The 8,739-nt window shown below is 46.2% G+C and overlaps 1 pseudogene across 1 annotated transcript in view; it reads right to left on the bottom strand.

Annotated features, from left to right (window-relative positions):
• Positions 1–8,157: 8,157 nt before the first annotated feature.
• Positions 8,158–8,739, bottom strand: part of LOC308169836 (cell adhesion molecule DSCAML1-like) — a 76,472-nt pseudogene continuing 75,890 nt past the window's right edge. Inside the window, exon 21 of the transcript in view lies at positions 8,158–8,717. The product of the transcript in view is annotated as a cell adhesion molecule DSCAML1-like (transcript). The remainder of the gene's footprint in view (positions 8,718–8,739) is intronic.

Below are 8,739 nucleotides of genomic sequence, written 5' to 3'. Positions count from 1 at the left end.
GTGTGTGTGTGTGTGTGTCTGCGTGTGTGTGTGTGTGTGTGTGTGTGTGTGTGTGTGTGTGTGAGCTTGCATGTGTAAAGGAGAACCAAAAAGACCCCATCCAAAGTCAGTGATTCCATGTCTTCTTCTTCTTCTTCTTCTTCGGTGCTCTACAGTTCGACGGCCGGAGGAACAGCCTGGGCGTGTTCAAAAAGAGTAAGTAACAACACACACCAGGACAAATGGAAACCCAACAGAACATCTCCAATGATTCAGTTCACAGGGAACCAGACAGAGGGCGCCATTGCTCAAAGACTGACTAACCTATTATGTGCTTGAACTTCCAATCATTCCTTACAGATGTATTCTCCAATGTGGCCACCGCCACTCTGGCGATCCCCTGTCTCCTGACCTGCCCAGACTCCAGCGCCGCTAACGGCCAGTGTACCGGGCCGCTTAGCCCCTGCTCCGTCGACCAGGCGGCCAGCACCATCCAAAGCCAATACAGGAAGTACCAGCAGAAGAAACGAAAGGAGTGCAAGTAGAGGAGAGGGTCCACAGGGCTCAGGGGAGGATGGGGGGGTGAAGAGATGGACGGATAGATATAAGCATAGATGGGGGGGGGGGGGGGGGGGGGGGAGATATACACAGGCAGAGAACGGACAGACAAGACAGACAACACACAGACACACAGACACACACACACACACACACACACACGAACACAGACAGACATCCCCCTCACAGAGAATAGAACAAAACATTTATCCAACTTGCATTCCATCATGTACTATGTGATGACTAGCCTAGAGATCAACTGACAACAAATGTTAAACGCATATCGGCATCAAACATTTTATACTTTAATCTAACTGACTTATCTAACTGACTGTGTTACTGTTCCGTATTCCTATGTATTATTATTATTGCAGCTGTGAAGATGATTGTGAAAGCGCAAGTATGTGTGTATGTGTGTGTGTGTCAGAGTGTGAGTGTGTGTTGGGAGTATTGCAATATGTATTATTATACAATGTTGAAATAGATGGATTGTCATTGCCACATTAAACAAAGTACACATATACCAGACTAACTTCAGTAAACTTGGACTGGTTGTCATTGTGTCACGCTGCCCTCCTGTGTCTGAATACTAAAAGTGTTTCTGAGTTTCTGGTGCCAAATCAGTGTTCCCATAAGGAAGCACTGGTGAGATTTCCAACCAGTGAACATACAGTATGCATTACACATGGAAAAAAGGGCAACATTTAAAGCATACCAATGTGTTATTAGTGTATTATACTAGTGTATTATTAACAGTTAGTTCCGACCAAGTGATTTGATTGGACAAGAGGCATTTATACAGTATAACAGCACTGGGACTTTTAACTATGTATCACTCCGCCGCACAGGTGTTCTATTAAATGACCTTTAATACAAAGTAGCTAGCCTGCGGATGTTTGTGTTTGGGTTACTAGGCAACAGTACAGTTGAAGTTCAGTTGCAGAACAATTTTTTGTTGGCGGAGCCAAAATAAATGATTACATAAACAAACAAATCATAATCTGTTGTCGCTTATTACTGTTAACTAATAAATGGCGCTGTAGAACTGTTGTATCGTCGTGCTGTTATACTGAATATCAGCACGTCTGGGATCGTTTTCGGTACTCGGCCTGCGGCCTCGTACCTACGACCCAATCACAGCCGTGCTGATATTCAGTATAACAGCACTCCCTCTCGTGTGATATTGCTTAATTCTACCCTTTGTGGTAACAACGTTGAACCTTTTACTACAACATTATAAATACAAAGTCTATGGACACTCAGTGTGTAATTGATTCCTATTCAAATCAGGGACCCTACAAAGATTTTCCTCCCGAAATCTGCTATTATCCTTGCACTCAGATGGACTCAATTAACGAGTTATAGTACCTGTATAATTGAGTATGTTATGTAGGGTAAAGTGTTACTGAAAAAACCCAGAATTGTTCATTGTAGTTCACATTTGACATACTAGTTTGATCCTCCCGAATTGTCTGAGGCTTGTGTAAATGGACTGACTTATATAGCGCCTTATTCCAAAGCAATTTACAACGGCCACTCATTCACCCATTCACACACCAATGGCGGCAAGTTACCATACAAGGCGCCTGCCCGCTCATTGGGAGCAATTTGGGAGTTCAGTGTCTTGCCCAAGGACACTTCGACATGTGGCCAGCCAGGGTTCGAACCGCTGATCTGCCAACCTTGCGATCATTAGACGCCGGCTCTACCTCCTGCGCCACAGCCGCCCCCAATTATTCAATAATAAGGAGACTCGTGACTCATAGAAAGATAGCTTTATTGCACAATGTGTTGTAGTACTCTTTTTTCTGTTTTTGTTTGTTTTCATAGAAAAAAAAAACCTGTAGAGTTAAACACAAGCATTTGCAAATTTAAGCAACTTTTCCATAAAAGTGTAGGGACTCCCTCTGCATTTAACAACCCCCCCTCGCTTTTTTTCATATAGTTTAATACATTTTCTCTCCATTTCCCTTTTATAACCAGCAACATATTCAGAGCATGCAATGCCTTTTTGTTAGAAACTCCCCCCAAAAAACATAATAAAAAAAAATCACAAAATCAAAATAAAGCAATCTGTGGCAAAATAAAAAAAGAGAATTCTACAAAAAACATTTTGAAAAAGAGGAACCAACTGTGTACTACGGTGGCCCAGAGGGGCAAGACTTCACATAGAGCAAACAATGAGTATGTCCGAAAGTTCATACTGCCTACCGATGACTTAACTCGTACATACTGCATAATAACCATACTACATATTATTTAGAGCGTACTGTTTAGTAAGATGTATTCAGTATGCGACACATTTCAACATACTACACATCATTCATTCTGTAGCTCAACTATGTAGTTCATGGTAATTGGTTAAATTTAGCTACTGCCTCCCTTGCCTACTCTATTTAATTGGGACCAAAATCAGAAAAGACCTGAATAGTGTGCAGTGAATTCATACTACATGGAAAGGGGCATTGGAAATCTAGTATGCCAACTTGGCATTTTGAGTATACTACATTTCTGTCTGTATGTAACTCTCGGACATGGCCACTATCTTCTTTTCAGACATTCAGTTTTATATTTTTTTGCTCTCTTTTTGAAAACAAGTGAGCACATTGTAGGAATTGAATTCCTTAAAAATACACGTGTGAAAAGAAGATTAATTCTGTTAACTCTAAAGAAAAACAGTCTTGGCACCTCTGGGCCACCGTACTGAACCCCATACATGGTCCACTCTGGCTTAGTTAAAAAATGAAGTGGTTAAAGTCGTTAAAGCAGTGTTCTTATATAGTTTTCTATAGTTTTATTTTCATCCTCTCCTGTCTCAAGTTAAAACTTTAAATGAAGTTTACATTGTGCCCTGGTTCCTTCTGGAGATGTCGAAAATAGTACTTATTTATACAAAACACTTTCCTATGTACAAGAGTCTTCAATAATTGTGGGGTAGAAATGATCCTGGATAGGGCAGTAGTACAGTAGTACAGTGAATTGGGGGCAGGGGTGCAGTCGGATTGGTCAAATAGATGGGGCAAAGAGGGGTGGGGAGCATGGTGGGAGTTTGATTCCTGACTCCGCCCAATATGCACACAGCTTCTCCTGTGATAGGTTGGAGCTAGGGAGTCCCTGATTTTGATTGGCTAAACAGGTCTGCCCCCCCTTCTCTTGACACTACTGTGTTTCTGAAAACAACGAATCCAAAAGAATTGCATAAACCAAGGGAGTGAAAGAGTAAATAATACGGAATCATAACCATAACAACCGAAATGAAAGATTCATTTCACTTTAGATACTCGCATGTTCGTTGTCTGAAAGCAGGAGCATGAGAGTGATCCGTTATGAACAGTGATAACAGTTATATGGATGTTGTATGGATGTTGGAGTCCTGTGCAGGTCCTGTGACAACACAGACAAGACACAGAGGTACTTGTGTGCTGTCTTCACTAAGTTCGGTCATGAGACGATGAGACGGCATTGGAGTTTGTGAACACACCTTTGGAAGGTACAATACAACACTTTACATAGACTTACTTATACTCTTGTTTCTCTCTATCTCTCTCTCTCTATTTCTCTCTCTCTCTCTTTATCTCTCTCTCTATCTCTCTCTCTCTCTCTCTCTCTCTCTCTCTCTCTCACAGCACCTGAAGACGTGTGGGGTCCTATTCAGCCTTAGATATGTTGGTGATGTACACAATAAGATCATGGGGTCGTCTCTGTGGCAGGACAGTACACCGTTACCTGAATCCCCATGTGCCATAGACTCCCTTTTTTCAGATGAACAAGGAGAATAGGGCGTTCGCTAACTGGCTAGCTAGCTAGATGACTGACCCCCAGTACAGGGGCTGCTACGATACGGTCACCATCCAGAGCAAGTGCTGAAGAATGGCAGAAGGGTCCCTGAAAACTCTCTATGTATCACCTCATCAGTGAAATCTCTCTCCACTGTGGCAATTTCTTTCAAAGGTCACACTGACTGCAGTAAAGCCACTGGACAAAACACTTAAAACCACTGTCACCACAACGACCACACCTATACCGTAGTATCTTTCCTGACTGCAGTCGACCACATCAGCCTTACTAAATCAACATCAACCACAGTTAACCACGATAATCACACTGACCACAGCTACTGGTCTCAGTTACCATTCTGGCTGTTCGTCTCACTGACTGAAGTGCTGCTGCACCTTGTTTGTTGACAGTGCTAACTTAACTTCAAGGGGCACTTCACCACTTTTGAACCTCATATTCACTATCGCCAGCCCCATACCTAGCGTCTACATGTGAAAACTGCGATTTTCTGTGTTGTAGTCAAAAAGACAAGAAGAAAGACCTAAGAAAATTACTTATGTGATATCATCTGTAATTGTTTTTGTTGTTAGCCCTACTAGCCCTGCCCTAGCCCTGGACGGACCCTTGTGGTGAAGTGCCAGTTTGTGGTTTGTATTGTGAACAGCTTGTTTGGTGTCAATAAAGTTAAGTTGGGCTGTAACTGTCACAGCCAGGGGGAAACTCACAAGGGGCGCCTTGCAGCAAGGTTCCTATCCCCTGAACTCTTCTTTCATTCCTTTCCATCCCTTTCGCTACTCTCTCTCAGATCTCTCTTTCTTGGTTGAGCTACCCGTTTAACTTGTTCTCCGTCCCTCCTCCTCCTCTCTTCTTCCCTTTCTGCGGCGTCTCCGTCTACACTGAGCGATTGTCTCGTTATCAGTTCGATATATTTTCAATTCGAGCGGCTTTATATTTCTCTCTGCTTTGTTCTATATTCATAGATTTGCTATATATTTAGTTTAGAAATATATATGTACATACTTTCTGACGACAAACATAATATATTTTTTATCTTTTTTTATATTGCGAGAGCCCTGATGTCATATCTTTTTGGAGAGTTCTTTGTCATGGGGCTAAGCTTTGGGCATAAGAATAAAGCAAAGGAACAGGAGTGTTGACTGATATTGTACGTAAAGCTTAAATACATTTCCGTGGGGTGGGGTGGGTCTGGTGGTGGGGGGGGGGACTTAAAACACATCTTTATTCTTGAGATCAGACTAACTCACGTTCATCTGCCATCGCTCTCCTCCACTCAGGACCAACTGTGTCCTGTCATGTGACCTGTCCATCTCACTCAGCATCCACTACCAGTGTTCCTCTGCATCATCTTCTGTTTCTCTGTGTTCCCGTCAATGGGCTATTCGGTTGTTAAGTCTGACGTCACACGTGACGTTTAGCAATTTCCGGGTCCAAATAAAAAAATCCCCGCACCAGAGTACCAGTGTACTAAAGCGGTAGAATGACAGTTCAATCGTTTTTTTAGACTCGGATCTATTCATCCAACAAGGGACACAGCACTGCGGCATTTCGAAGAGAGTGCCTCGGCCAACGTTGGACCCGGAAACAGCATTATCGCCTGGTCGATACGTCACGACTTAACAACCGAATATCTTAACGGCATCAAAACAGTCTTAGCACAAACTTGGGTGCTGGCAAGGGGTGCTGGCACTGGTGGTATGCAGGGGGTTCTGACATATGTGACACGGTCTGGTGAAAGGTTCGCATGTCGGCCATTCTCAAGTCGCGCAAATGACGGATAATAAGAAAAGTCTGTGTTCAAAAGCAAGGACTGTGTGATCCTCTAATTATGTGTCGTGCAGTTAGATGTTCATAGCAGCTGTTTTGCGTGTGTTTCGATTCAGAGCGAGTTTCTCCCATTCTCTGTTTGAGGTGTAACGACATTCAAAGAAGCATATCTTCTTCAACTATTCACTTCTTCAACTATTCACTATTCAGCGTATTTCAACATGACACATCGTTGAGGACTTTGTCACCAGACCCTGTCACTATGAGCACTGTTTTCAAGGCCAGCACTTGATGGCACTTGATCTGCTCATCGTCACTCTTCTAAAATACGTTTGACTATTACCGCTAATAATACCCACCTCCACCTGAGGCACAGATGAGGTGGTATTTTCACCAGTTACCCCCGGCAACACAAATTGCCGATAACACCTACGCTTGGACCGAAATGAGAGGCCTCGAGTTTTACAGTTTTCTCTTTTACAGTATCAGTAGATCTGTCCTTCTGTCAGTCAGTCCATCTGTAGTATAGCATCTCTGTCAGTCTGGCGTCTTCTCAACTATGTGTCAAATGTGACAGCAGCGGCTGAAAGTATGACATTTTTCAGAATAAAAGTCAGAACATTTTGATTGGTTGCCGACTTGTTCCCGCTTTCACCAGCTGCTGTCACACATGTCTAAGAGCGTGTGCGTGTGCGTGTGCGTGTGTGTGTGTGTGTGTGTGTGTGTGTGTGTGTAGGTTTCCTAGCAGGTTACTAGGATGTCTCAGTGAGACTGTATGGATGGGATGGGGAGGTGGGGGTTGGGGGGTGATGGGTGGGATGGGGAGGTGGGGGTTGGGGTTGTGGGGTTACGGTAGACAGAGGGGTCATATGAAGCGATGGGGGCGTGGCACTGAGCACAAATGAACGACAAAATGAGGGGGGGGGGGGAAGGAGAGAGACTGTAGGAGGAGGGGGGTCTTATGCCCCCCCCCTATCCCTCTCTCTACTTTAAACCTCAACATCCTCTCAACCCATCTTCATGGGCATCTCCTAGGTGATGACGCTGTCAATCACACCGGCAAAAATCGGACATTTGCAGAGTCGGGGAGGAGCAACGTGTGACGTCATAATGATGTCATCTTCCTCGGAAAGCCGCTGTCCCACGTAATAAGAAACGGACAGGTTTTTTGAAACACACGCCCAGACGCCCGCCCTAGGAGTCAGCATACAGATCGGTTTAAAAAGGTCCAACGCAGTTATGTGCCCGCCACATGTTGACATATATATCTACACATATGCATCCACACGCAGGCTGGTGAAAAGGTTCCATTCTATCCTTTTTTTTTTGTGCACAGGAGTTCATTTTCCAAAAAACAGAGAAAAACACGCATGAAAAACAAAAAAAGAACACGGTCGAATAAGATTCACCATCTTTCCATTCAAAGACGATTTCAGACACGCCTCTCCCCCCCCCCCACCCCCCCATCCCCCAACCCTCTTTCTGTTTCGGTTTATAAAAAAAAGAGTCAGTCGACACTATATTGTGCCATTATCAATTGCATGAAATAAATCCCCCCCCCCCCCCCCCCCCCAGCCAAGACTACACACGTGGCTTTGAGACCCATCTCGCACCTGTTTGTAGGAGTCCTCACCAGGATGACTATCAAGAGTCCGTACAGACAGCCAGACACCAGGGTTAGACACCACAGATAACAGACACCAGGGTTGTTTCCGTGGCGATGTGATGTTGGGTGAGCACTGAATAAACACTTCGGACGGCCTAAAACATTGAAACATCTTCTGTGGGCGTCCTAACAGTGAGAGAGAGAGAGAGAGAGAGAGAGAGAGAGAGAGAGAGAGAGAGAGAACAACAAGAAACGAACTCAAAACAGGCAGACGAAAGACGAAAACCCTGTGCTGTAAAGACCCAAATCCAGCCCCTTTCCTTCAGAACGTCCCTATAGCCACAGACGACAGACGGGTGCGAGGCGGCCCTCAGGTCGACTAACGCGTGTATACTGTACGTGGGTCCCTAACCCCCCCCCCCCTCCTGGAAAGGCCCCTGAAACAGGCGCGGCTACACCAGCGTGTAGGACTTGGAGTACGCCCCCCCCGCCGCCCCCCCCTGCTGCTTCTGCAGTCTGCCCAGGCCCGACGCGCTGCTCTCCAGCAGAGAGTCTCTGGAGCCGTCGCCCCCCGGCGCCGAGGTGGCGGAGGCCGCCGCTGCTGCTGCTGTGCTGGCGGCCGCGGCGTTGGCCGCGCTCTGGGCGGAGGCGGAGGTGGAGGAGGAGGAGACGGATCCTGGCATGGTGAGAGTCCTCTGGGGGAGGGTGGAGGAGGAGGTGGCGGCGCTGGAACCCCCTCCTCCTCCTCCTGCCCCTCCTCCACCAACACCGCCGGAGGCCCCAGAGGAGGTGAGGCTGGCCAGGCTGTGAGGCCCCAGCGTCAGGGCCTGCTGCTGCTGCTGCTTGGCGGGGTCCTGCAGGGCGGGGTTGCGGCTGCCCTGGGTGTGGTAGGCTCTCTGACGGGCCTCGCGGGGAGGCACCATGGGACACGGCTCGTGCTGCTGCTGCGGCTCCGACTGCTTCCGGAAGAACGGGTCGGTCTTCATGTAGAGGGGGAGGTTGCAGTAGTCGCCTAGGGGGGGACGGGGGGAGGA

Source organism: Nansenia antarctica, assembly GCF_963989245.1.
Source record: "Nansenia antarctica genome assembly, chromosome: 14".
In the NCBI taxonomy this organism is placed as follows: Eukaryota; Metazoa; Chordata; class Actinopteri; order Argentiniformes; family Microstomatidae; genus Nansenia; species Nansenia antarctica.
Note: the sequence above shows the minus strand (reverse complement) of the source record. Positions and strands in the feature narration are given on the sequence as shown.